General features: G+C 40.3%; 1 protein-coding gene across 2 annotated transcripts in view; it reads left to right on the forward strand.

Annotated features, from left to right (window-relative positions):
- FBXO34 (F-box protein 34) overlaps window positions 1–17,033 on the forward strand; it is an 82,417-nt gene that overhangs the window by 38,759 nt on the left and 26,625 nt on the right. Inside the window, exon 2 of one of the 2 annotated variants that reach the window (XM_027554173.1) lies at window positions 8,399–8,483. The exons of the other annotated variant lie outside the window; for it this stretch is intronic. The gene's annotated coding sequence lies outside the window, so the exon portion shown is untranslated. The remainder of the gene's footprint in view (window positions 1–8,398; window positions 8,484–17,033) is intronic. 2 annotated transcript variants of the gene reach the window in all.

A 17,033-nucleotide genomic window follows, 5' to 3' on the forward strand; every position in this document is an offset into this window, starting at 1 on the left:
TCATGCGAAGAGTTGACTCATTGGAAAAGACTCTGATGCTGGGAGGGATTGAGGGCAGGAGGAGAAGGGGACGACAGAGAATGAGATGGCTGGATGGCATCACCGACTCGATGGCCATGAGTTTGGGTGAACTCCGGGAGTTGGTGACGGACAGGGAGGCCTGGCGTGATTCATGGGGTCGCAAAGAGTCGGACACGACTGAGTGACTGAACTGAATTGAAGGAATAAGAATAATTTGCCTTTGATTTCTCATGGAATTAATTGATAATTAGCCTTACCCTTAAAGGTACTGCTGTAGTATTTTAACATGGATTATTAAATTTGGTTTTCACATTAAAGTTCCTCCAAAGTTGGATTATTATTTTTATTTTACAGACGATGTAACTGAGGTGCAAGTTTGAAGCAAGTTCTAAGTAGGCCTAGATGTGAGATTCAGGTTTTCAGAAGAAAACAGTGGTTTACTTTTAAATAGAACTCAGTGATTTGGAATGAATGTACTTCAGGCAATCAGTGTCATCAGTTCCTCCTTAATTCCCTTACCTTTAAAATGAAGAGGTTGAACCAAGTAATCTCTAAATACCTCTTTAAATGCTCCAGATGAGTATACTTTAAAAGCTTCAAGGGTCTGTGAGCTTGAATGAGAAAAACGTTGGTTACTTGTTTTCACTAATCTCTGACTGAAGTGTACCTACAAACCACAGCAAGTTAGCAATCCCTGTGACTGTCATCAATTGACATCATCTTTTTATATCATATTGTAGTTGTTATAGATACCTTGAAAATATCATTTATGTTGGTCATAATTTGGAAATTATGGTAGTTAATAGACTTGTTAGTGCTTGTTATATGTTAAAAAAGAAATTTATTGAATATTATATGAATTTTAAATATTTTGATAACCATATAATAGATTTTCTCAGTATATGTATTTTTGCTTTAAAAAATATTCCAGTTTATAGTCTTAGCATACTGCCAAAGGAGTTTATACCACAAAATCGTTACATACCCCTGAGTTACATGTTCTCTGCCTTCACTGCAAAATGGCCCACGTTGATTTTGGTTTTGAAAGAGCTTTTGGACATTGCTTTTTTTAGGGGGTTGTGTATGGATGGGGGAATCATCTCTGCATTGCTCTTACACGTTTCCAGAATAATGAACTATGCTTATGTAACTTTCCACAAATACTAAGTAAGCTAGATAGAAGCAGAATGATGATGATGGAAGTAAATTCATGATCATCTCTAGTTTGTAAATCTTTTTTGGAAGAATTAGGTTTCTAAGTAGTCCTTCCATTTGAAGGATATAGGAAAAGACCTCTTACTTTAGGTTATCTGCTGTTGATTTTCCAAGCCAGGAGCACTAGCTTGCCAAGAACAGAAGTTACCCACACAACACATGTACTGCACAAAATATTTCTGAAACAGGAGATCAGTTGGAAGGCAGTATTACCTTAAAAACATAAGGGCATTTGCTGCTGAGTTTTTCTGTTGAGTGTGGGTTGTGATTTTTTTTTTCCCTTTTTTCTTTTGTGCTTGCTTGACTCTTAGTAATTTACATATTAATAGGTTATGAGAAAGGTAATGGTAAATTCTTCATATTAGTCAGAATTAGGATTACACAAAACTCAATAGCTTAAATGGAACACAAAGACTGCTTGAGTTCTGTCCTGTGAGGAGTCTGTTATTCCATTTGTAATACATTTATCTTTAGATTGGATAGGGTGGGATTTGCATTCCCAAAGTTACAACTAGTTTCCAGATTCTTATCAGTCAGTATTAGGAGTGACTGTTTTTAATAGTGATAATGAGGCAGCTATTCCCAGGAGGAGATTTAGTCACTGGCAGAATTGTCAGAACCCTGAAATATTTTGGGAAAACCTAGGGTGGAAAAAACAAGCTGTTTCAAAAACAAAACATGACGGAAAAAGCTGCTTTGGAGGGGAAGATTAGATGGGGATGGATAAAGGTGGCAAGAAACCAGATGAACTTTACTAAGGCTGTAAGCTACCTAGAAGCCGGAAGAGATTAGTATTATTTACCTAAAGCACTCTAGTGTGAACATGAAGTTTTGAGTGTTCTAAGATTAAGTTGGTTGACAGCCACTCATCTGAAAGTATGTTCTTTGTGTGTACTGGCAAAGTTTAATTTGACTTTGACAAAGAGATTCTTCTGGCAGCAACCTGTTTTTGTTGACAGTTTGAGAAAATTTTGGGTTTTTTTTTTAAATGTCAAAGATGTATTTTACTGGCTTTAGAGGTATGTGTGTGAGGAGTGTTCATAATCCTACAAATCCATGATTAGGCAAAACAGAGATGAGAAATGTAAATTAACTATGACTTCAGGTATGTCTATCCCACCTCAATTTTAAGTGCAAAAGGAATCTTTTTTGATTAGGATTTCTTCACAGCCACTTGCCTACCAATATTTTGTTGTTCAGTTGCTCAGTTATGTCCGACTCTCTGCGACCCCATGAACTACAGAATGCCAGGCTTCCCTATCCTTCACCACCTCTCGGAGCTTGCTCAAACTCATGTGCATTGAGTCGGTGATGCCAACTAATCATCTCATCCTCTGTCGTCCCCTTCTGCTAACATAACATCAGTCAGTTCAGTTCAGTTCAGTTCAGTCGCTCAGTTGTGTCCGACTCTTTGCGACCCTATGAATTGCAGCACGCCAGGCCTCCCTGTCTATCACCAACTCCTGGAGTTCACTCAGACTCATGTCCATCGAGTCAGTGATGCCATCCAGCCATCTCATCCTCTGTCGTCCCCTTCTCCTCTTGCCCCCAATCCCTCCCAGCATCAGAGTCTTTTCCAATGAGTCAACTCTTCGCATGAGGTGGCCAAAGTACTGGAGTTTCAGCTTTAGCATCAGTCCTTCCAATGAACACCCAGGACTGATCTCCTTTAGGATGGATGGACTGGTTGGATCTCCTTGCAGTCCAAGGGATGTAGGGACTCTCAAGAGTCTTCTCCAACACCACAGTTCAAAAGCATCAATTTTTTGGCGCTCAGCCTTCTTCACAGTCCAACTCCTCACATCCATACATGACTACTGGAAAAACCATAGCCTTGACTAGATGGACCTTTGCTGGCAAAGTAATGTCTCTGCTTTTGAATATGCTGTCTAGGTTGGTCATAACTTTCCTTCCAAGGAGTAAGCGTCTTTTAATTTCATGGCTGTGGTCACCATCTGCAGTGATTTTGGAGCCCCAAAAAATAAAGTCTGACACTGTTTCCACTGTTTCCCCATCTATTTGCCATGAAGTGATGGGACCAGATGCCATGATCTTTGTTTTCTGAATGTTTAGCTTTAAGCCAACTTTTTCACTCTCCACTTTCACTTTCATCAAGAGGCTTTTTAGGTCCTCTTCACTTTCTGCCATAAGGGTGGTGTCATCTGCCTAACTGAGGTTATTGATATTTCTCCCGGCAATCTTGATTCCAGCTTGTGCTTCTTCCAGCCCAGCGTTTCTCATGATGTACTCTGCATAGAAGTTAAATAAGCAGGGTGACAATATACAGCCTTGACGTACTCCTTTTCCTATTTGGAACCACTCTGTTGTTCCATGTCCACTTCTAACTGTTGCTTCCTGACCTGCATATAGGTTTCTCAAGAGGCCGGTCAGGTGGTCTGGTATTCCCATCTCTTGAAGAATTTTCCAGTTTTTTGTGATCCACACAAAGGCTTTGGCATAATCAATAAAGCAGAAATAGATGTTTTTTTGGAACTCTCTTGCTTTTTTCATGATCCAGCAGATGTTGGCAATTTGATCTCTGGTTCCTCTGCCTTTTCTAAAACCAGCTTGAACATCAGGAAGTTCACGGTTCATGTATTGCTGAAGCCTGGCTTGGAGAATTTTGAGCATTACTTTACTAGCGTGTGAGATGAGTGCAATTGTGCAGTAGTTTGAGCATTCTTTGGCATTGCCTTTCTTTGGGATCAGAATGAAAACTGACCTTTTCCAGTCCTGTGGCCAGTGCTGAGTTTTCCAAATTTGCTGACATATTGAGTGCAGCACTCATAACAAGCTCATAACATAACATAGCAAGCTGTAAAACCTTGTTTCATTTTCCTTAAATCCAGAAGTGATTCTATACCAAATCCAAACAAATCAAATCACTCTTAAAGGAATAAGTGAAAACATGTGTAGCTGCTTTGACTGGAGTATATCTGTCTACAGATTGTCTCAGTTCTCTGTGGTAAGCAGATTCCTCCTTAAATATCCTGTGCTGACCACGACTACCCTCATCTGGAGGTGCACAAGAGGATGTGACAGCATTTACTTATCTGAACTGTGTTTTGTAAACTGACTGTATAATAACTTTACTAGCTAGTTAAGGTCAACCTGACAGCCATATAAAGAAAGATTAAAAATAAATACTAAATGCTATCAATTGTATTTAATATGTTGTGTATTATAATTTGGACTTCCCTGGTGGCTCAGATGGTAAAGCACCTGTCTACAATGCGGGAGACCTGGGTTCGATCCCTGGGTCGGGAAGATCCCCTGGAGAAGGAAATCGCAATCCACTCCAGTACTATTGCCTGGAAAATCCCATGGACAGAGGAGCCTGGTAGGCTATAGTCCATGGGGTTGCAGAGAGTTGGACACGACTGAGTGACTTCACTTTTTGTAATTTATATGTACTGAAATCTTTTAGTGTCTAGGGTAATAAAGATATGAAAAAAATTGAATTTGTTGCCCCTTAAATGCTCATTCTCGAGTTTGTTGTGTTTTTTATTTGAATTTCTTACAGGGTTAAGTTTAGTCTTTTTGTAGTGTTTTGACAGAATTGTAGGCTTGCAGAGGGAAACCCTTTGTGTGATAGGAAGTCATTTGGTATAAATTGCTGTAGTAACTCCGTGAAGGACAACTGCTACCTTTTCCTGAGTTGGGCCAGGTTGGGTATCATATGATGTAGGAATATCCCAAAATAATAATTGGAGTTGCAGATGACTTAGAATATCAGACAGTAGGAAGATGATTTTTAACTTTTTATTGTATGAGTAATCAACTGTAGAAAAATGGGAAATACAACAAATGAAAGGAGAACAGTTTCTTATTGGGAAAACTTGTAATCTGAAAAAAAAGAATCATGAACTAAATCAAGCTGAACTTGGTGCTAGTTTTTCTCATGTTTTTGTTTTGTATTTTTTCTATCAGTGTGTTAAATGCATAGTTTAATGATTCAATAGCTCTATAAGACTTGTTTTGAAAAGCAGCAGTTCTCCCGCTTGATCCCCCACTTCTTCCCTAGAGGCAAACGCTTTAATTTCTTATAGCTGATTCTTACCTCTGTGTTCTTGGAGGGGAGTAAAAATTCTTTCTCCTACTGTCCTCCTGGGTTCTGTAGCTAGGATCCTGTAAATGGACTGACAAGAGACATACAAACAAAGGAAAAGCATACACATTTATTTATTGATAATATAGATTTTGTGTGATGAGTCTACATAAGGAAATGAAAACCTGAAGAAGTGGTTAGGCCTGAGCATTTTTTTTTTTTTAATGTGTATATGTAGTTATTTGGAGAAGGCAATGGCACCCCACTCCAGTACTCTTGCCTGGAAAATCCCATGGACAGAGGAGCCTGGTAGGCTGCAGTCCATGGGGTCACTAAGTCAGACACGACTGAGCGACTTCCCTTTCACTTTTCACTTTCATGCATTGGAGAAGGAAATGGCAACCCACTCCAGTGTTTTTGCCTGGAGAATCCCAAGGACTGGGGTGCCTGGTGGGCTTCTGTCTATGGGGTCGCTCAGAGTTGGACACGACTGAAGTGACTTAGCAGCAGTAGCAGCAGCAGGTAGTTATTTGTGGACTTCCCTGGTAGTTCAGACAATAAAGAACCTGCCTGCAATGCGGGAGACCCAGGTTTGAGCCCTAGGTCTGGCAGATTCCCTGGACAAGGAAATGATAACTCACTCCAGTATTCTTGTCTGGAGAATTCCATGGATATAGGAGCCTGGCGGGCTACAGTCTGTGGGGTTGCAAAGAGTAGGACTGAGCGACTAACACACACATGTATGTATGTATTTAGTTACGGCTGCACTGGGTCTCCGTTGCCGTGCATGGACTTTGTCTTGTTACAGTGAGTGGGGCTTCTCTCTAGTTGTGGTACATCGTCTTCTCATTGCAGTGGCTTCTCTTGTAAAGTCATGCGAGTTCTAGAGCGTGGGCTCAGTAGTTGTGGCACAGGGGCCTTGTTGCCCCTTGGCATGTGGGATCTTCCCACAACAGGGATCAACCCTTGTCCCCCACATTGGCAGGTGTGTTCTTAGCCACTGGACTCCCAGGGAAATCCAGGCCTGAGCATTTTGATACTGAGTTTGAAAGAGTAGAAAGTCATGGAAGAATGTGATAGGACAAAATAATATGAGCTATGGTTAATAAATGGGAAGCTTAACAAGGCCAGTTACTTTGAATTTCTCTTTGTCTGTTCATCTTCAGAAATAAGGATCCTCCCTTCCTCCAGATATAGGGAAGGCCTTTCTCACACCAGGGTCTTAGGACCTGCTTCAGAGTCCAAAGAGGTCAGTTAGTCCTTCCTGCACCTGTCATTTCTCAAATTTCTTCAGCTTAAAATAATCACTATGCCAAGGCACTGTATTTTGGGATAGCAAGTTCTGAACCTTGTCATTCTTAATAGCATTCTTGTATTCTGATTTCTTGATTTCTCAGCTTCCGGTATTATCTTTATTTCCTATTATGGCAGATGAAGATATAGTTCTTTTTCCACATCTCCAGGTACCTTTTTTCTTTTCCCATCTTGGTATAGGTGTTCATAACTGCTTAGATCAGTGTTCAGTGTTTACACAGTTAAGAGTGAATGTGCTATTCACAGTTAAGCCATTTAACAAGCTGTGAACACTTTTACTTTTCTATACAATTTTGGTTTTCTGTGAAATTTCTGTTTTTCTTTGTTGTTGCTTACTTTTATATTAATGCCTTTTACAGTTCAGATTGCAACTTGCCCAAATTTCCTTTCAGGAAATCCCAACACTTAAGGTGTTCTATTAGCTTCTCAAATTCCTGAGTATATGGTCCCACATTGACTGGTTGCCCATTGTTTTTATGTGTACCTCTTATTTGGGTCTTCCCTTCACCAGCATCTTAGGGTTACTCTTCCTTTTTGTGTTGAGTTCTAGTTTTTTAGATCTCATATCTTCTTGTGTCTTACTTTGTCAGAACGTATTCTCCAATAGCTGCCTGAGAAAGGGAAGGTTTGATTTTTAATCAGCTTGGAGACTTTGAATGACTGAACCCATCTTACTCTGTCCTTACTTTTAATTGATAGTTTGGCTGGGTATAGAATTCTAGCTTGTAAATTTTCAAGGCATGACTTAATTGTTTTATAGTTTCCTCCAAGTTTACTGCATTGTTCTTGAAGCCGAAGTCATTAAGTTCCTAATTATTTATGTGATCAGTTCTTTTGTTTCTCAGTGTTTAAAATTGCACAATAATATACCTTAGTGTGAGTTTGGTTCCATCCATTGTGCTGAGCATTTGATGAATCCTTTCTGTCACGAAACTGTTTTGTTGATGTGTGTTAGTTGCTCAGTTGTGTCTGACTCTTTGTGACTCCCATGGACTGAAGCCTGCCAGGTGCCTCTGTCCATGAAATTCTCCAGGCAAGAATACTGGAGTGGGTTGCTATTCCCTTCTCCAGGAGATCTTCCTGACCCAGGGATTGAACCCAGGTCTCCTGCATCACAGACACATTCTTGATGACTTCTCCCTTTTTTCTTTTTATCTCCTTTTGAACTCTTATTATTCAGATATTGGACCTCCTGGACTCATGTTCCAGAATTCTTATGCTATTCTATTGAGTTTTTCATTTCAGCTCTTACAGTTTAAATTAGCAAGGAAGCATGCTTGTGATCACTTTCTGATTCTCTCTTTGTTGTCCTTTTTTTTTTTTAACATACTGTTCTTGCTTCATGTTTATATTATTTTGTGCTATATTTCTGAAAATATTAACGCTGTCTTTCTCTCCAGAATTTTCTTTTGCCTGTATAGTCTCTGTCAGGACTAGCTACATAATTTGCAGGGCTGAGTACAGAGTGAAAATGTGGGGCCCCTTGTTTAACATTATTAAAGAATTATAAGACAGCAACAGCAGAGCATCAAACCTAATGTGGAGCTCTTCAAAGTGCAGAGTGCTGTATGACTGCCCAGGTCTCTCAGCTTTCTTTTCCTATTTCCATTTCTATTTTTTTATACTAGAATGTCTAATGCTTGGCTGTTTCCTGATATTTAAGAGTTGGATCCTAAGAAGCTGACTGGAAGCTCTGAACGTGCAAGTAGGACTTACCAATTGTGAGCTTTGAAGTAGGATGATCTGGCTGGTCAAATATAGTTTGAGAACTTGTCAATATTTTTATATTTTTCCTTGTAGACTAATCGCTGGGCAAATTCCCCAGAGACGTCTCTTCTAATCACTGCCTGGAAGTGAAGGCCTGGCTGTCAGTCTTTTGAGAAAGGTATTGACAAAGGGGTCTGGGCTTAGTGGGTAGTACTAGCACATCAGAGACAGTTGTTTTCAGGAACTTTGTGAGTGAGTTGCTACATACAACAATTATTAAAGATTGTATACAGACTTATTAAATGTTCTATTAAAATTAATAAATATAAAAGCTCACCACTCTCTGTTTATTGTATTACATTTTTAATTGTGGATGCTCTTGAGAGTATGTACATCTGTCTGTAGAGTGGGAATACCATGTTGTCACAGGCATCTCTTCTGAATTCTGCATTTAGTGACATTGGTTGCTTGAAGCAGCTATGGTAAGCAGCAAATATTACAAATAACTACCCTTGTTTCCCCCACTTCCTCTGCTCGCCAGACCCCAGCCAGTTGTTAGACGTTTGTTTATCAACACACTGGGGACTGGAATCTAGTACATATGTTAGCTTATACTGTCTTCACCTTACCTAGTGGTTTCCAGTCCATGTAAACCTCTGTTTATTTATAAACCTTCTTAGATTACCTTCAGTGTTGCATGGGTGAAGGAAAGGCATTTATCTGCCTGCCTGAGAGAGTGGAGGGGTACCTGAGAATTGCATTTCAGAAAGATTTTCTGTTAATTCTTCCCATTTATCCCCACTGAGCCTTTTGGAGGCCTATTCCTTGATGCTTACCTTAGGATTCAGTTTTCTTGGGTCTTTGGGTCCTTTACCCCTTAACCATTTATTTTCCAGCTTTCAAAAATTTGTGGCTGTAATCTTCAGTTCTCTTCATCTCTGTGGGTTTTTATTAAAATAAAAGAAAGAAAAGGAATCCCTTGGTGTTCTGGGAAGGATCAGTGAATAGCTATGTGTTTAGTCCATCATCTTTACCCAGAAATCTGGCGTCTAATTCTTGGGGGAAAAAAAAGATTAGGTAAAAGTAGACTCAACAATTTAAGGGAGTTCTCAGTAGGCTTAGTCAGCCTCCTGATTTGCAGGTCATGCATAAATGCAGTCAGGAAGAGATTCTACTGATTCTAGAATATTTTTCATTTCCAAAAAGAAGTAACCATCTGTAAGTAGATGTTGTTAGCTTTTCATATGGATGTGTGGGACATACAGAAATACAGGGCAGTTTTAGGTCATATAGTTTGGTATTACAGAGAATTGGAACCATAGTACCTAATTGTCCTAGATTCTGTAGCCATTCCAGTTGCCCAACAAGTGGCTGGATCTGGCGACCTGGTCACCTCATCTGCTCTTGTGGCAAACGTCTATTGCTCCCTCATGCAGTGAGTCTTCCAATTTTATGACTTTGTCTCCACTCCTAACTTCTGCTCAGATTCAGTGCGCTCATCTCCCCATTAGATTTGATGTGTTTGGGTGGTTAGACTCTCACTGCTGTTAATTTTACACCAGGCCGCCTCTTGGTCCACTAGCTTTCCTTTGTCTGTTTGCTGATGGTTGCCTTTTGGGTAAGGCAAGAGTTGAAAGGTGTTCGGATACCAGTGTAGCAACTAAAGTGAAAGAAACTGTTTGTAATGTCTCAGAAGGGAGTTGTGGGCCTCTCAGACACTTTCTCTTGGATTCAAGGAATGCAGCTATTTACATATATTAAAATTTTTTTTTGTGGTTCAGGGCAGTGACAGTTGTGGCTAAAAGGAACAGATATCTGACAGGATGTAAAAGGAATAAATATTTGATGCTCTGCATGTGAAATTAGATTAGATGTCTAGGTGAACCTTCTTTTTCAAAGCTGTGAAAATGGTTATAGCAATATCCAGTTGTTAAAAATTTCTGTTGAAAGGGCTCTGATAAGTGCTGCTTATTGCCCCCTTTTTCAGTCTTCAGTTTTTCCTCCTTCCCTCATCGTCTTTTGTGTTTTTAACTAGAGGATTTCCCCCCTCTGTTTATGAGATAGAGGCCAATCACTTTGCATGTGCTGTGGACTGGGGTTTTTTGTTGTTGTTATTATTTGTTGTTGTTCAGGCACCAGGTCTGACTCTGTGACCCCATGAGCTGCAGCACACCAAGCTTCTGTGTCCTTCACTGTCTCCATGAATTGGTTCAGACTCATGTCCATCCAGTCAGTAATGCCATCCAACCATCTCATCCTCTGTTGTCCCCTTCTTCTCTTGGCAAAGGAGTTTTTGTGTTTTAAAATCCGTTGTAATTTCTGGTGATCTCTCTGGGAAGAAATGCTGCTCTTTCTCAGGATGGCTTGGGGATTAGGCCAGGTTTTTTCCATATGATTATATGTTCTTTACAGAGAGTCTGAGGCTACTCTGATGGTTCAGCATTAAAGACTCTGCCCATGCAGGAGACTCAGGTTGGATCCCTGGATTGGAAAGATCCCTGGGAGAAGGAAATGGCAACACAGTCCGGTATTCTTGCCTGAAAAATCCCATGGACAGAGGAGCCTGGCAGGCTACAGTCCAAAGGGTTGCAAAGAGTTGGACACAACTGAGTATGCACCACCAAGAGTCTGGAAAGAATTTTTTCTGGGGTTTGAACTTTATTCGTACTAAAAAGTCTTTCACAAGTATAACTTACATCATCTTGAGGGACTTCCCTGGTCCAGTGGGTAAGAATCCACCTTCTAATGCAGGGATGCAGGTTCAATTCCTGGTTGGGAAACTGCTATTCCACATGTAGCGGAGTGACTAAGACCACGTGACGCAGTTAGAAAGCCCGAGCAGTGCAGTGAGGACCCGGCGTGGCCAAAGTGAGACAATAAATAAAATAAAGCTAGGGTAAAAACCATCTTGACTAACATATTTAAACAGGCATCTTATGTGAAAACAATAAAATACTGTGAAATTGGAACTGCCTTGGGGTATCTAGGTCTTAACTGTCATGCTTGCCATAATCACTTCCTCAGAAACTGACGTGCATTTTGCTTGGCATTTCCCACAGCATGCATTTGAGATAGGAATTATAAAAATGGGGGGCCTTGTTGGCATGGTTTGGGGAGAATTGTGGTAGCATTATGGTACCTTTAAGAAAAGCTGGTTCAGGCACTTGACTTTGTCAAGGTGATGGTGATTGCCTGCTTAACCAGCAGCCTCGGAGAGTTTGTTTCCTCAGCCCCACATGATTAAGCAGTTAGCTCTCAGGTAGTGGTGTAACTTGGAGCTGCTGCCACACCTCTCGTGTTTTTGACATCAGATCAGATCAGATCAGATCAGTCGCTCAGTCGTGTCCGACTCTTTGCGACCCCATGAATCGCAGCATGCCAGGCCTCCCTGTCCATCACCAACTCCTGGAGTTCACTCAGACTCACATCCATCGAGTCAGTGATGCCATCCAGCCATCTCATCCTCTGTCATCCCCTTCTCCTCCTGCCCCCAATCCCTCCCAGAATCAGGGTCTTTTCCAGTGAGTCAACTCTTCGCATGAGGTGACCAAAGTACTGGAGTTTCAGCTTTAGCATCATTCCTTCCAAAGAAATCCCAGGGCTGATCTCCTTCAGAATGGACTGATTGGATCTCCTTGCAGTCTAAGGGACTCTTCAAGAGTCTTCTCCAACACCACAGTTCAAAAGCATCAATTCTTCAGCGCTCAGCCTTCTTCACAGTCCAACTCTCACATCCATACATGACCACAGGAAAAACCATAGCCTTGACTAGACGGACCTTTGTTGGCAAAGTAATGTCTCTGCTTTTCAATATGCTATCTAGGTTGGTCATAACTTTTCTTCCAAGGAGTAAGTGTCTTTTAATTTCATGGCTGCAGTCACCATCTGTAGTGATTTTGGAGCCCATAAAAATAAAGTCTGACACTGTTTCCACTGTTTCCCCATCTATTTCCCATGAAGTGGTGGGACCAGATGCCATGATCTTCGTTTTCTGAATGTTGAGCTTTAAGCCAACTTTTTCACTCTCCACTTTCACTTTCATCAAGAGGCTTTTTAGTTCCTCTTCACTTTCTGCCTTAAGGGTGGTGTCATCTGCATATCTGAGGTTATTGATATTTCTCCCGGCAATCTTGATTCCAGTTTGTGTTTCTTCCAGTCCAGCGTTTCTCATGATGTACTCTGCATAGAAGTTAAATAAACAGGGTGACAATATACAGCCTTGATGAACTCCTTTTCCTATTTGGAACCAGTCTGTTGTTCCATGTCCAGTTCTAACTGTTGCTTCCTGACCTGCATACAGATTTCTCAAGAGGCAGATCAGGTGGTCTGGTATTCCCATCTCTTGAAGAATTTTCCACAGTTTATTGTGATCCACACAGTCAAAGGTTTTGACATACCCTAAGCAAAATGGTGGGACTTTTCCAATGGCTCAGCAATAAAGAAGCTGCCAGTGCAGGAGATGCTGGTTCCATCCCTGAGTTGGGAAGATGCCCTGGAGGAGGAAAAGGCTATCCACTCCAATATTCTCACGTGAAAAATCCCGTGGACAGAAGAGCCTGGCGGGCTATAGTCCAAAGGACCACAGAGCGACTGAGCATGCAAGATAAATGGTAGGATTAATTGTTTGTCAGTTAGCAGCAAGGGTTTTGTTTTTTTCATGCCTCCCTTCATTTGGTGGACACTTTTTAAAAATGTATTTTAAGATGAGAAAGTTTAAAACATTTTTTATGTATAGTCATGGTCTTTTGTTAAAACTGGCTTGCTGTTGCAATAGCAGATGGGTGTGATAAAATGGGAACATGTCAACTGTAAAAAGAAACCAATTCAGATTAAATCACAATTAAAAATATCTCTAATATGAGTCACTAAAATGTTTTTCCTTTGGGTTGACTCTTAATATTGTGTCCTTTTTTTTTTAAGTCATCTTTTGACAAAACCAAGGAATGAAAAAAAAAAAAAGATACAGAGAAAATGACCAGGGGTGCCTTTGAAATTTCTTTATTCAAAGATTTTTAGAACATGGACTTTATCAAGTCAGAGAATCTTGAAAACAAGACAGTTACTTGTAAAAACAGGCTGATACGGGCTTTTTGCTTTTTCGAGTTGTCAAAAGTGGATTATATTATCAGGAATATCTGATCCTCTTGTAATATAAGGAGTATCAGAAGAATATTATCCACAGATGCCTTTCAAATGGTGCCTTACATCCCTTATACCAGTGCCCAAAGTATAATATACCTAGCATACTTGATCTTTTGCTGAGACAACTTGCAACATTTCTAACTGGTCCCAATGCTTAGCTCAGTGCTGAGCCCCAATAGGTGTTCAGCATTTGTTGAATAGAGAAATGAATCATTACGTGTCATATTTCCAAACTGGTGCTTTTCATAGCCATTCTTTGTCAAGCTGCTCCAGGGATTTGTCAGAAAAACTAATCTAACCATGTTATATTTCCCTTTAAAAAAAAATCTTCAGTGGCCCTCATCTACTTAAAGTTTTGCCTTTCAGACTTTCCTCTAAAATTATTTTGCCATTATAAAATTAGCATTCTGTGGTCAGAAATTCAAACAACATTGAAAATAGATGTGAAAAAAATACATGTCCCTAACTCAGCTTCAAAACATCCAGTTTGCTGGGCATTATATACCTTTCTATCTATTTTGCAGACTATAGTCTTTTCATTTTTGTTTTACACCATTGTGCTAAAATATTATGCTAAAATAGTGACACTTCATCCCTCCCCCATTGGCCTGGGTGAACTATTTAATGTCATGGAAATTAACCTTTTGTATATATTGCACATAATTAACCTTTTGTGTGTATGTTCTCCCAGTCTTTTGCTTGTCTTTAACTTTATGGTGTCTTTGCCCCAAGTAGATACTTAAAATTTGTATTTAGTCAGGTATTTCAGTGTTTTGTGTTTTTTGCTTCAGTTCAGTTCAGTCGCTCAGTCATGTCCGACTCTTTGCGACCCCATGAATCACAGCACACCAGGCCTCCCTGTCCATCACCAACTCCCGGAGTTCACTCAGACTCACGTCCATTGAGTCAGTGATGCCATCCAGCCATCTCATCCTCTGTCGTCCCCTTCTCCTCCTGCCCTCAATCCCTCCCAGCATCAGAGTCTTTTCCAGTGAGTCAACTCTTCGCATGAGGTGGCCAAAGTACTGGAGTTTCAGCTTTAGCATCAGTCCTTCCAAAGAACACCCAGGACTGATCTCCTTTAGGATGGATGGACTGGTTGGATCTCCTTGCAGTCCAAGGGACGTAGGGACTCTCAAGAGTCTTCTCCAACACCACAGTTCAAAAGCATCAATTTTTTGGCTCTCAGCCTTCTTCACAGTCCAACTCCTCACATCCATACATGACTACTGGAAAAACCATAGCCTTGACTAGATGGACCTTTGCTGGCAAAGTAATGTCTCTGCTTTTGAATATGCTATCTAGGTTGGTCATAACTTTCCTTCCAAGGAGTAAGCGTTTTTTAATTTCATGGCTGCAGTCACCATCTGTAGTGATTTTGGAGCCCCCAAAAATAAAGTCTGATACCGTTAAGGAGTTACTTCCCACTAAGACTTTAAAATCATTTCTCATAACTGACAGTATTAAATTTTGCAGTTTATTCAGTCTGGCACTTTTATGTTTTTATGGTGTAGTAGGCATCTACGTTTTTACTCAGATATTTGGTTTTCTCAGTTTATTCAGACATTCTGCTTTTCCACTCACTGTGCGTCTAATCATTTAGATTGCTGTTTTCTTGAACTCCTTACATGTTTCTGCTCTGCTTCATACTGTTTTGGTTACTATAGTCTTAGCATAATTTTTTTTAAGAGTTTTATGTTTTTCCCAGTTCAGATCTTATTCTTTTTCATCTACTTTTAAAATGTAGATAAGAATCACATACCATAAGATTCACCTTTTTAAACAAATAATTTTTATTTTGGCCTTACCATTTGGCATGCAGGATCTTAGTTCTCCAACCAGGAATGGAACCTGCACTCCCTTGAGTGGAAGCAGAGATTCTTAACCACTGGCCCACCAAGGAAGTCCCAGGCTTTTCTTTATTGTGGTGAGTGGGGAGTACTCTTTGGTTGTGGTGTGCTGGCTTCTCATTGCAGTGGCTCATCTTGTTACGGAGCACAGGCTCTGGGGTGTGTGGGCTCAGTGGCTGCGGAACACAGGCTCTGTAGTGGCTGCACGCAGGCTCAGTAGTTGCAGCTCCCAGGCTCTGGGGCACAGGCTCAACAGTTGTGGTGCACAGGCTTAGTTGGGGCTCCCCTGGTGGCTCAGATGGTAAAGAATCTGCCTGCAATGCAGGAGACCTGGGTTTGACCCCTGAATCAGGAAGATCCCTTGGAGGAGGGCATGGCAGCCCACTCTAATGTTCTTGCCTAGAGAATCCCATGGACAGAGGAACCTGGTGGGCTACAAGTTCATAGGGTCGCAAAGAGTCAAGACATGGCTGAAGCGATTTGGCATTCCCGCACACACAGGCTCTGCAGCTTGTGGGATCTTTCCAGATCAGGGATTGAACCTGTGTCAATTATTAAATAATAATCCATTTTTTCTTTATATTATGATTTATCTGTTCATCCACTGGTGGAAATCTGGGTTGTTTTCCCCTTTGGCTATTCAAGTGTAGTGCTGCTATAAACTTGTGCACAGTATTTTTTTAAGTACCTCTTTTGGGTACATACTTAGGAGTTGGAATGCTGGGTCATGTGGTAATTCTTTTTAAAATGTTCTGTTTTTGTTTTTAATTTTGATCTTTTATATAATAAGTTTTTGTACCATTAAACCAAATAGTTTTTAATGTGATTGTTTAATTTGAAAGCACCGTAACATGTAGTGTGCAAATAATTACAGATTTTCTTTCAATGTTTCAATCTTTTTTTTTTTGGTAATATGATGGCTGGCATCTTCATTCTTGATTCTGAGAGGGAGTATTTTTAATGTTTTGCTAGTGTGTATGCTATTTTCTGTAAATTTCTGGTAGAATCCTTTTGTTAAGATAAACTTTTACTTTATCTCTAGTTTGCTAAGAACTATTTTTTAGAATTAGGAATATGTGCTGGAATATTATTTTCTTTTAAGAATTTATTAAGATGTGGCATCTCTCCTTTAAACTGTTAATGTTTTGGAAGATTGGGCTTGGTACTATAATACTGGTGCTTTGGTTGATTCTTGGTTACTTCGGTGGATTTTTCTTCCCATTCAGACCAGTCAGAAAACCAATCTGAGAACCTCTGTTCTGGACATTTCTGTAGTGCCAAGTTCAGTGATGGTGTAGAGCTGTGCATGTTAACATACACTCTAGCATGCTGGGAAGGATTGAAGGCAGGAGGCGAAGGGGGCAACAGAGGAAAAGATGGTTGAATGGCATCATCAACTCAACAGATATGAGTTTAGGGAAGCCTGTCATGCTGCAGTCTGTGGGGTCGCAAAGAGTCGGACACTACTTAGAGACAACAACAACAGACGTTTACTTTCTTCAGTCCTCTTAGTCCCTTCATTTGTTCCTGTAAATTAAGCAATTTAAAATCTTGTTATTCAGAGTTAAGAAGCATACTCCTTTACATGTTTATAAATATACTCCATAACTGCCTCTGCTGGTCCTCCTACCTCATTCCTGATTAAAAAAACAAAGCTACAGAATGCTTTGAATTTTCATTTGGAAATTATATCTGTTTCTAGGGCTCTCATCACCCTAGTAACAAGGAGCCAACTC

This window comes from Bos indicus x Bos taurus, chromosome 10 (genome assembly GCF_003369695.1).
Source record: "Bos indicus x Bos taurus breed Angus x Brahman F1 hybrid chromosome 10, Bos_hybrid_MaternalHap_v2.0, whole genome shotgun sequence".
Taxonomy (NCBI): Eukaryota; Metazoa; Chordata; class Mammalia; order Artiodactyla; family Bovidae; genus Bos; species Bos indicus x Bos taurus.